Source organism: Malaclemys terrapin, chromosome 12, assembly GCF_027887155.1.
Source record: "Malaclemys terrapin pileata isolate rMalTer1 chromosome 12, rMalTer1.hap1, whole genome shotgun sequence".
NCBI classification, from domain to species: domain Eukaryota; kingdom Metazoa; phylum Chordata; order Testudines; family Emydidae; genus Malaclemys; species Malaclemys terrapin.
Window position 1 is genome coordinate 3,977,461 of NC_071516.1, and position 10,911 is coordinate 3,988,371.

The window sequence follows — 10,911 nt, forward strand, 5'->3', positions numbered from 1 at the left end:
ATTCCCAAGGGAAGTGTCAGAGGGGTAGCCGTGTTAGTCTGAATCTGTAAAAAGCAACAGAGGGTCCTGTGGCACCTTTGAGACTAACAGAAGTACTGGGAGCATAAGCTTTCGTGGGTAAGAACCTCACCTCTCAATGTCTTCAGAGGCAGACTGGTGCCTTTTTGGAAGATGTTTTAGCCAAACACTAGTTATTGGGCTCAATACAGGGGTAACGGGTTGACATTCTCTAGCCTGTGACATACAGAAGGTCAGACCAGATGATCCAATGTCCACTCTCTGACTTTAAACTCTAAGAATCTATGAAGACTTAAAGTGTGTCTGGGTCCCACACTGGGCTCAAATCAAACTGTCCCACACGGCAAAATCAGAGACCTAAGTGATGTTAGCCAGGTCGGCACTGGGTTCAGTGGATTGGTTTTGGACACAGTGAGTTGAAAGGGCTGAACATTTGAAGGGGCTTCAAGCCCCTTTGGAAAGGAAACAAAAAGAAATATTGTGTACAGAAGAGGGGCCCATAAATCATTTTAGAGGCAAATCCTTGGATGATTTTCATTTTGACCTGACTGCTAGCATTCGGCAGATTCCAATCACTATTTTCCGGGAAATTGATGTGCTTGAGTACATGTTCTGGCTCGTGCTCTGCTCCTTAGGAATGCAGCCTGTAACACTCAGCTGGAGTGTGCCATTCTTATTAAGAAAGGGCAACTATTTTTGTTCTGAGTCTGGGCTTTTTCTGAGTCCCCTGCCAGGGTTGGGAAACAGCTTACAGTATCCTGAGAGCATGTCCTTGGCACAGAATAACTTTCTATGTCCCATCTCTGAATGCTGCAGAGAGTTTGACAGAGCAGGCCAAAAGTTTATTATTGAAATGAGCAGAGCATCTTAGTTTAGAATCAGATGCAAGATTTGGGACTGACAGATATTAGAGAAGTTGGGAATTTTACTTTGACAAGATATATTTTTAAAATACCTATTATAGATGATGTTTTGACTTAATCGGTATCTCCTGTTCCATTCAGGTACTTCTATGGCTCTCATCTGCTAAAGTGTATCTGCTAAAACTTATCGTCGTCATCGTCACTACTGGATATGATTATTGAGTCTGACCAATATGTTGGAGAGCATCAAGACTGAAACACACCAGGTGAGCTAAACCAGCAAAGATGTTACTGTGACTTGTTCAAGAATGAAATGCACATGCTGTAGTAATCTGAGGCCCTGAAACATAAACCCTTGTATCAGAGGCCTGATATGAGGCCTAAGGCCTGAACTAAAGTCATGGTCAAGACTTTGTTAACATAAAGCAAATTTAAACGGTGATCCAGAGGCAGGCCCTGCTCTCAGACTCTGGCAAGAAGAGGGCTGATGTTGCAAAACTACACATACCTAAAAGGTACGGGACACTAGAGATATAAACATGTGTCAGGATGGTACCAACAACACTCTGTTACTTGTTTCAGAGGAACAGGCTGACCCATCCTAAAGATGGGCAAACAGTAATATGATGATAATATAATTTCAACTACCTGAAGGGGAGTTCCAAAGAGGATGGAGCTAGGCTGTTCTCAGTGGTACCAGATGACAGAACAAAGAGTAACAGTCTCAAGTTGCAGTGGGGGAGGTTTAGGTTGGATATTGGGAAACACTATTTCACTAGGAGGGTGGTGAAACACTGGAATGGGTTCCCTAGGGAGGTGGTGGAATCTCCTTCCTTAGAGGTTTTTAAGGTCAGGCTTGACAAAGCCCTGGCTGGGATGATTTAGTTGGGGATTGGTCCTGCTTTGAGCAGGGGGTTGGACTAAATGACCTCCTGAGGTCCCTTCCAACTCTGTTATTCCATGATGCTATGATGGATAGAGTTGTTTTGTTCAAACCAACATGGACAAGGTGAGAGGTGGCACCCTAGCACATAGAGGGGTTGTACCTCAATATAGCAGAAGTGATGTGTAACTTGTTTGTACCTGTACTATAAGAATGCACCTCTGTGGAGTTGTCTTTGTCTGGCCTAGGGGGCAGTGGTAAGTCCCGCCACTGACTGAGCCGGTCATGTACTAGCAGAAATGTAGACATCTGATCCGGGGAACTAGAGACTGTGTTTCATTTGGCAATAAACCTGGCCGGGCGCCTTCGTACCTTATCGGAATCTGTGGTCATTGGGGGTTCTCTCGGGGTCTGCTGTGTCAGCTATTTGCAGAGCTGGGGCAGCGCACAGAGGAAACACGCACGCAGCCGACTGTTATCAACATTGGAGAGAGCGGAGTCCCACACCAGTGACGTCTGACAACACATGCGTCTCACTGGTGAGGCAAAGGGGGATTATTGAGTGTTGTACCAAATAGCGTAGCGTATAGGTATTTGCTAGGTGAGCCATAGGGATGTAAGGAGGGTTTAAATGAGCTCTGCCTAGTAGGGGCGGCTCTAGGCACCAGCAAAGCAAACATGTGCTTGGGACAGCCCATTTGCAGGGGCGGCAGGGAGCCAGCCTGGGAGCTGAGAACCAACAGGGGGCCCTGGGAGCTGTAGTTCCTTGGTTAGCTCCCTGCCTATAGAGCCAACCCTGGAGCAGGGAAAGAACTACATTTCCCAGCATTCCATCGGCTGCAATTAACAGGAAAGGGAGGGAGCAGGAGTGTAGAACTGAAACCTCATGCTGCAGCTTGCTGTGAATGGTAGGGACAGAGCCAGCTCTAGGTGTTTTGCCGCCCCCCCTCCCGTCCTGGGCTCCCCCCGCACCCCTCTGTTGCCCCAGACCTGGACTCTCCCCCACCCACACCCCCTGCTGCCCCAGCTCTGGCCCTCACCTGCACCCCCCTGCTGCCCCAGCCCTGGGGTCTCCCCCCACCCGCACCTCCTGCCGCCCCAGCCCTGGGCTCTCCCCCCACCCGCACCTCCTGCCGCCCCAGCCCTGGGCTCTTCTCCTTCCCTGCACCTACACCTGCTGCCACCCCAGCTCTGGCCCCCACCCGCACCTCCTGCCGCCCCAGCCCTGGGCTCTTCCCCCCCACCCACCTGCACCCCCTAGCCCTGGGCTCTTCTCCCACCCCTGCACCTGCACCTCCTGCCGCCCCAGCTCTGGCCCCCACCTGAACCTCCTGCTGCCCCAGCCCTGGGCTCTCCTCCCGCCCCAGCCCTGGGTTCTTCTCCCCCCACTGCACTCGCACTCCCTGCTGCCCCAGCTCTGGCCCCCACCTGCACCTCCTCCCGCCCCAGCCCTGGGCTCTCCTCCCGCCCCAGCCCTGGGCTCTTCTCCCCCCACTGCACTCGCACTCCCTGCTGCCCCAGCTCTGGCCCCCACCTGCACCTCCTCCCGCCCCAGCCCTGGGCTCTCCCCCAAAGAAATAATTGGGTGGACTAAATGGACATTGCACCTCTCTATCTGAAGCCGAGCAAGGCAGGTACGTGGATCCCACTAGAATTTAAAATGAAAAGTAAGGGAGGGGAGGCTCTACTAGACTGAGCAGCTTTAGATACCGTACCAGGCGCGTAGGAGGATTTACACTTCTGAGCCGTGGAAGCAGAAAATGACTTTTCCTTTCCAGATATAGCTAATATTCAGAAAGGGAATCTAGCACCTGCCTTCCAGATTTGAACACCCTCAGAATTCAGGAGTGCTCCAGCTCAATTTGGGCAGAGCTCTTACTTCATTTCTCCCAAATCAAATATACTGATCCACTGTAACTTGCTGTAGGAAAAAGTAGAATAAATTGAGCAAGAAATGCTTCCCAGTGGTTATTAGGACTGGAATTGCTATTTTCAACAGCCATTGCTTGTTTTTTATTATTATTATTATTTTTAAGTTTTAGTTTTATTTGTTTAAAAGGAAGACAGTGATATTGCATTGGCAAATTCCCCATAGAAACAAAGAGTGGAACAGAAGACTAATAAAGGCACCTCAACTTTTCCTCATTTATGTAGGACAGTCTTATAATATGTATCCAGATAGCCTTCAATCACACAAGCTGAAAATTGTTCCACTTTACTGCAGTTCTGTAACCATATGGGAACCAATCCTGTCTGCGTTCTGTGCACATCCAAAATTCCTGCTGAATGACCCGCCCTGGAAGCGAGTTACCAGTGACCCAGGGCTGGGGTGGCAAGAGGGTGCGGGGGGGACAGCAAAAAACCTAGAGCCGGCCCTGCTGCCTAGGTGCGCAGTATGATGGAGCTGTTTTGCCCAGATGATCACTCTTGGCTGGTGTTGGATTGCAAGTCACTTTGATGTTGGGTGCAGGGGTGATGAAAGGTGGTTGTTGGGTGAGTGGGGGCAGCAGAACTGTGCGTGGTATGCCCTGATTGAGGGCAGTCACCCGCGACTGAACTGCACCTGCTAAGCAGGCACTAGGGGTTTCAAAACTCACTGGAGAGGAGAGTGGGTCGTGGCAAGTATTTGTACCTGGTGGTGTGGTCTCTGCCTAAAGACTCCTAGACACCATTTTGACCTTTCATCGCTTCACTGTTTAATGACAGAGCTGATTAGACTCAATTGGGAATCTTTTTGTTTTGTGATAGATCACCAAGGTTGAAATCACTGATAACCAGCTCAAAGTGCTAAGCCTTAGACCTGCTGTGGGGAAGTATCCGCAGTAAAAGAGACAGACCAGCCTGCTCTAGCAGTGAGGCTGCCCCACTAACTGCTGAGGTCACAGAGAGCGGTGTTACGTGGTGGGACCTCAAGACATCACAGAGGTTGCAGCAGAATGACACAGCAGGCAGCGGTAGGGTGAACAACCAAGCAGCAGCGCGGCGGCAAAGTGAACGATGGCACGGTGGTGGAGTGGAGGCCAGAGCGGCGGCAAAGTGAACGATGGCACGGTGGTGGAGTGGAGGCCAGAGCGGCGGCAAAGTGAACGATGGCACGGTGGTGGAGTGGAGATCAGAACGGCGGCAAAGTGAACGATGGCACGGTGGTGGAGTGGAGGCCAGAGCGGCGGCAAAGTGAACGATGGCACGGTGGTGGAGTGGAGGCCAGAGCGGCGGCAAAGTGAACGATGGCACGGTGGTGGAGTGGAGATCAGAGCGGCGGCAAAGTGAACGATGGCACGGTGGTGGAGTGGAGGCCAGAGCGGCGGCGGCAGCAACACACAATGACCGATGCAGCAGCAAAGAAGGCATTGCTCGATGCCTTCCCTGTGGACCAATGTCCTGTCACGCGAACGCACCTCTGGGTCTTCACTGACCAAAGACAAGAACAGCTGTGAGTGGGGTGTGGTGGAGGGAGAAGGGAGTAGCATGTTAAAGGACCATTTGTTTGTTGGACTTTCACACCACAAGTTTTCTTTTCTATACTCAGACTCAGTGCTTGTCAGAGGGGCAGTATTGCCTCTTAGAGGCACCCAGGGAGGGTGTGTAATTTTCCCAGAGTACGGGGTAGGGGCTCATGCCAGTTCTGAGCTGTATTGTTAAAAGGAACCCCTAGAACCTAGATATTGAATCCAGTCCTTGTCGTTGCTGACTCCACCTGGCAGAAGGGTTCCAGATATAAATTAAGGTAGTAAGGGAAGGAGCCTGCCACAGATCCCCCTAGGAATTCGTACAACGGAGGGAATTCACTCAAAGCAATTAAAAAGAAGTTTCCCATCAGCCCTTCTGTATATAAAATAATCCTCTGCAGTTGAAGCCAACTTCTTGCAGTGACTAATTCTAATCCTGGAAAGTATTCAGAAAAAAAAATTATCAAGTACAGATAATGAATTTGTTCTGCCAAGGGAAGGTACAGTGACTGCTCAGATACAGAAGATACGTGTGTGTGTGGGGGTGGGTGGTTAATGCCCCAGTGCAGGCTGTGATAAATCATCAAAGCTTTTGGGGCTCCCTCCAGTAAGACAGAACTTCAAAACTCAACCAGCCTCCTTCATTACAGCCCAGGAAACAGGAATCGCCATTAGCCGCCTACCTTTAATCACTTACTAGAATTCTTCTTCAGGAATAGTATCAGAGGGGGAGCCGTGTTAGTCTGGATCTGTAAAAAGCAACAGAGAGTCCTGCGGCACCTTTAAGACTAACAGATGTATTGGAGCATAAGCTTTCATGGGTGAATGCCCACTTCGTCAGATGCATGTAATGGAAATTTCCAGGGGCAGGTATAAATATGCTGGCAAGAATCAGTCTGGAGATAACGAGGTTAGTTCAATCAGGGAGGGTGAGGTCCTCTGCTAGCAGTTGAAGTGTGAACACCAAGGGAGGAGAAACTGCTTCTGTAGTTGGAAAGCCATTCACAGTCTTTGTTTAATCCTGATCTGATGGTGTCAAATTTGCAAATGAACTGGAGCTCAGCAGTTTGTCTTTGGAGTCTGGTCCTGAAGGTTTTTTTTGCTGTAAGATGGCTACCTTTACATCTGCTATTGTGTGGCCAGGGAGGCTGACGTGTTCTCCTACAGGTTTTTGTATATTGCCATTCCTGATATCTGACTTGTGTCCATTTATCCTTTTACGTAGGGACTGTCCAGTTTGGCCAATGTACATAGCAGAGGGGCATTGCTGGCATATGATGGCATATATAACATTGGTGGACGTGCAGGTGAATGAACTGGTGATGTAGCTGATCTGGTTAAGTCCTGTGATGGTGGTGTTGGTGTAGATATGTGGGCAGAGTTGGCATTGAGGTTTGTTGCATGGATTGGTTCCTGAGTTAGAGTTGTTATGGTGCAGTGCGTGGTTGCTGGTGAGAATATGCTTAAGGTTGGCAGGTTGTCTGTGGGCGAGGACTGGCCTGCCTCCCAAGATCTGTGAAAGAGAGAGATCATTGTCCAGGATGGGTTGTAGATCACTGATGATGCGTTGGAGAGGTTTAAGCTGAGGACTGTAGGTGATGGCCAGTGGAGTTCTGTTGGTTTCTTTCTTGGGCTTGTCTGGGTACACGTCTGGCTCTGTTGATTTGTTTCCTTATTTCCTTGTGCGGGTATCGTAGTTTTGAGAATGCTTGGTGAAGATCTTGTAGGTGTTGGTCTCTGTCTGAGGGGTTGGAGCAGATGCGGTTGTACCTCAGTGCTTGGCTGTAGATGATGGATCGTGTGGTGTGTCCGGGGTGGAAGCTGGAGGCATGAAGGTAGGCATAGCGGTCGGTGGGTTTTCGGTATAGGGTGGTGTTAACGTGGCCATCACTTATTTGTACTGTGGTGTCTAGGAAGTGGACCTCCCGTGTAGATTGGTCCAGGCTGAGGGTAATGGTGGGGTGGAAGCTGTTGAAATCGTGGTGGAATTCTTCCACCAACATAGCAAGAGTACTTAACAACTGTCCCCTTCTCCCTGGCACACCGACCTCCACCTTCTGTTCTCTCCCAGGGTGCAGGGAAAGCCTTTGACTGGGTGGGAGGAGCATATGTTATTTATAACGCTGGAAAAGACTGACCCAGACACTGTTTCGTTAAATGGACCCTGTCAGGTAGGGCTGAGGTGTCTGGCTGTGGTGTAGGAAGAGAGCAGGGATCATCATCATGTTAGGAGCTAAACATTGCTCATCCTCAACCATTGCTAATCAGTCTGTTCAGCCAGCCTGACACAGCTGGCCCCTTCTCAAACAGTCTGCCAGCACTAACATTAGTTGGTGTCTGATTCCTTATGGGCAGCAGAAGGAACGTGTTAGCATTCCCTGACATAAGCACTGAGCACTCACTGAAGTACATAGCGTAAGAACAAAGCTGGCGTGGCTAGTAATGCAAAACAAGCCCCTTCGGTTTTCTGTAATCTCTGGCAGGCTGCAGGCCATCATCCATCAGTCGCTTTTCATTTAAGTCACTAAGATTAACTTTATCAGGCAAAAGGCTGTTTAAGAGAATTTGGTGCCTCAAGGAAAACACTGATCTGTTTAGAAATCATTCTGTTTATATGGCATTTTCCCTGGATTTATCCACTGCATTTGTGTGTGTGACTGGAAAGGTTTACCTGAAGACAAAGGCTTAAGCATGAATGTTTTCCATTCTCAAAAGTTTACTGCCCAAAACCCAGCCCCCCTGGAATTTGACATATCGCTTTAAAGAATTAAAATAGTTCACATTTTCTTCCAGCTAGTCACTACGTGACCATTTGTGAACTGCCATCTATGGCCTTACTGCTCTCCCGTTGCGCATGCAGTGGTTTGTTATCAGAGGATTGCTCACAAGTGGGACTCTACTTTGTTAGAGACTTCAAGCATCATTTGATTGGAGCAAACAAGACAACTGGTTTCTAAGATGGCAAATCTGCAACCCACCTACTGGGCAAGAGAAAGGAATGCCGCTTTCCTCGGGAAGAGGAAGGGGCTGCAAAGGGGAGGTGAATAGCTATTGAGCTCACATTTGCCTTTCTGTCCAGGAGCAAACCCGGTGCATTCTGAATCCTTGCCAGCTTGAAGTGCAAGGCCATACAACACGTTTTCAAAGTCTGGTCATACCAGAGGAAGAGAGTAACAGGCAAGAAGGTTCGCTTTATGGTAACAGTTTGGAAAAGAAGCTGTATTCAGGCGCTTTCTTTGGAGTAATGCCAGGTGGAGCACCCATCAATATACTGGGTTATTCCTGATCGCCTAGGCGCTTGGTCTTCCACTTTGCTACAACTTGATTTCTTTTTTGTTGATCAAAACTACTTCATCTCCTCTCCAGGCTATTTGATGGATTTAAATGGCAATGGGGAAATGATCTGGGCACCATGGAGAGCTTGGATTAGTTATAAGAGTGATGTCAAGGCCCCAGTCTACAAGCAGCTCTTCCTGGGTGGCCCTGTCTCTGTAAAAAGGGTTTTGACGGTACGGAGCAGCTTGTAGGTTTGGGAGCTGTTAACTGTACGGTTCTCGGTCCAGGGCCCAATGTCTCTGCAAAGCATCAGGCACACCTCTGGTGCTCTCTAGAAATCCTGAATAATAAGCAAGCATTGGTGCTGGGCAGAGCTGCTGCATAGAGAGGAAATCACATGATTGACTTTATAAAGAGCTGACGGGAAAAGGAAAGTTTGGTGCTTTCCACTCTTAACTTGGATTTAACGTAATGAGTTTCGCTTAAATTCAGAGCCCCCGCTCAGCCTGCTGCGAAGGGGGAAGTTATTCTGCCCTTAAAGCTGGACTGTACCTTCTGGACGTTAGAACAATTAGGGCTTTGGCATAGAAATGAGACATCGGCCCCCACCCTGCCCAGGGCAAGGGGGAGCGACAGAAAGGCTGGAATGCCCCTGGCATCCACTTAAACAGAAAGGGCTTATTCCTTATAACCCTGTGCAAAGCAACTGCTCAATAAAAACCACCCACACCAAATAGGCAGGTCTCCTTTCATCTACGGTTTCACTTACTTCACTGTGACTGTTGGCCTCTCTGTCCAGGAGAGGAATAGGCCTATACTAATGTACTAAAAACACTCATTTTCAAAGCTGCCTGGACAATCTGAATCCCCAAGTCCCATTAATTTTACCTACATCCCTTTGGGGGCTTTGTCTCACACAGTTTAAGGTTGAGAACTTCAATGAATTCAACTGCTGGAGCAATTTTACATTCCTGCTCTCTCTCTCTCTCACTGCAGTAAGTGTTCCACTGAGCAATGGACTGTGCATGAGAAGGGAGTTGCGGTTAGACCATCCTGCTGCTGGTGAACAGGATCTGTCGTCCATGTGTTAAACCTACTGGAGTTTGGCGGCTTTTCTGAGCCAGGCTGTTTTAGGCCTGGGGCACCTGGCAACATTCAAACTAAGTAATTACATTCGGTCTCCGGTTCCCCATGAGCGTCAATTAAAGTATTTTCTTTTTTCCCCCGACATCTTGTGTAGCGTTGGTACGTGCTGCAGGGGTCGGCTGGAATTTCCTAAAGGAAGAGGGATGTATTAACTGCTGTCTGAGAACACATTCTCTTTCACTTCACCCTTTCCTCAGCACAGAACTGGAGAGTGCGGGCAGCTGAGAACACCTCCAAGGAGGCTTTTCTGTTTTAAAGGAAGAAGAAATCTGTAACTGCTGTGCTCCTCCTTAGCAAGGCCACTTCACACCTGTTAGCTCGTTGTTTACACAGCTGGGGAAGGTAACATCAGTTATTGGTGCAAGAGAGAAGAAATCCCACACTGGTGTTGGCAGGGTGACCAGACAGCAAGTGTGAAAAATCAGGATGGGGGTGGGGGAGGTAATAAGAGTCTATGTAAGAAAAAGCCCCAAAAATCAGGACTGTCCCTATAAAACTGGAACATCTGGTCACCTTAGGTGCTGGGAACAGCGATGCAGCCTTCTGAAACTGTTCCTGTAACTTACCAGGACACACTGGCTTTTCCCCTTCTCCAAACTGGGGTGACTTCAAAAGCCAAATGGCCCAAATTCTGCTCTCATTGAGTGGGGTAAACTCAGAATAATCCTCCTGTCTGCAGTGGATATACGCTGCACCCACCCTGGGTTAAGTGCGAGCAATATGGGTCTCAACATCCTCTGCAATAGGTTCATGCCTTGTTTGTAGCCCTTTACATGCATCCAGTACCACACAGTCCTGGGCACTGTGTGTGAAGGCCTGTGCATCAGTGGAATTACACAGCTGGGGAAGGTAACACATCAGTTATTGGTGCAAGAGAGCAGAGCGGGGAGGGATAGCTCAGTGGTTTGAACATTGGCCTGCTAAACCCGGGTTGTGAGTTTAATCCTTGAGGGGGCCACTTAGGGATCTGGGGCAAAATCAGTACTTGGTCCTACCTAGTGAAGGCAGGGGGCTGGACTCCATGACCTTTCAAGGTCCCTTCCAGTTCTAGGAGATGGGATATCTCCATTAATTTAATTTAATTTTCCATTATGCAGCTCGTTGTCAGGGTTCTTTGTACATTCCCCATTTTCTTGTGCTCCCTGCAGCGGTAGACAACACACAGCATTCGCCAACACATCCACTATTAAATACCCTCCCCACAGGGTTGGAGATGTTGTCAGAAAAGGTGCATCCGAAGAAGTGGGCTGTAGTCCACGAAAGCTTATGCTCTAAT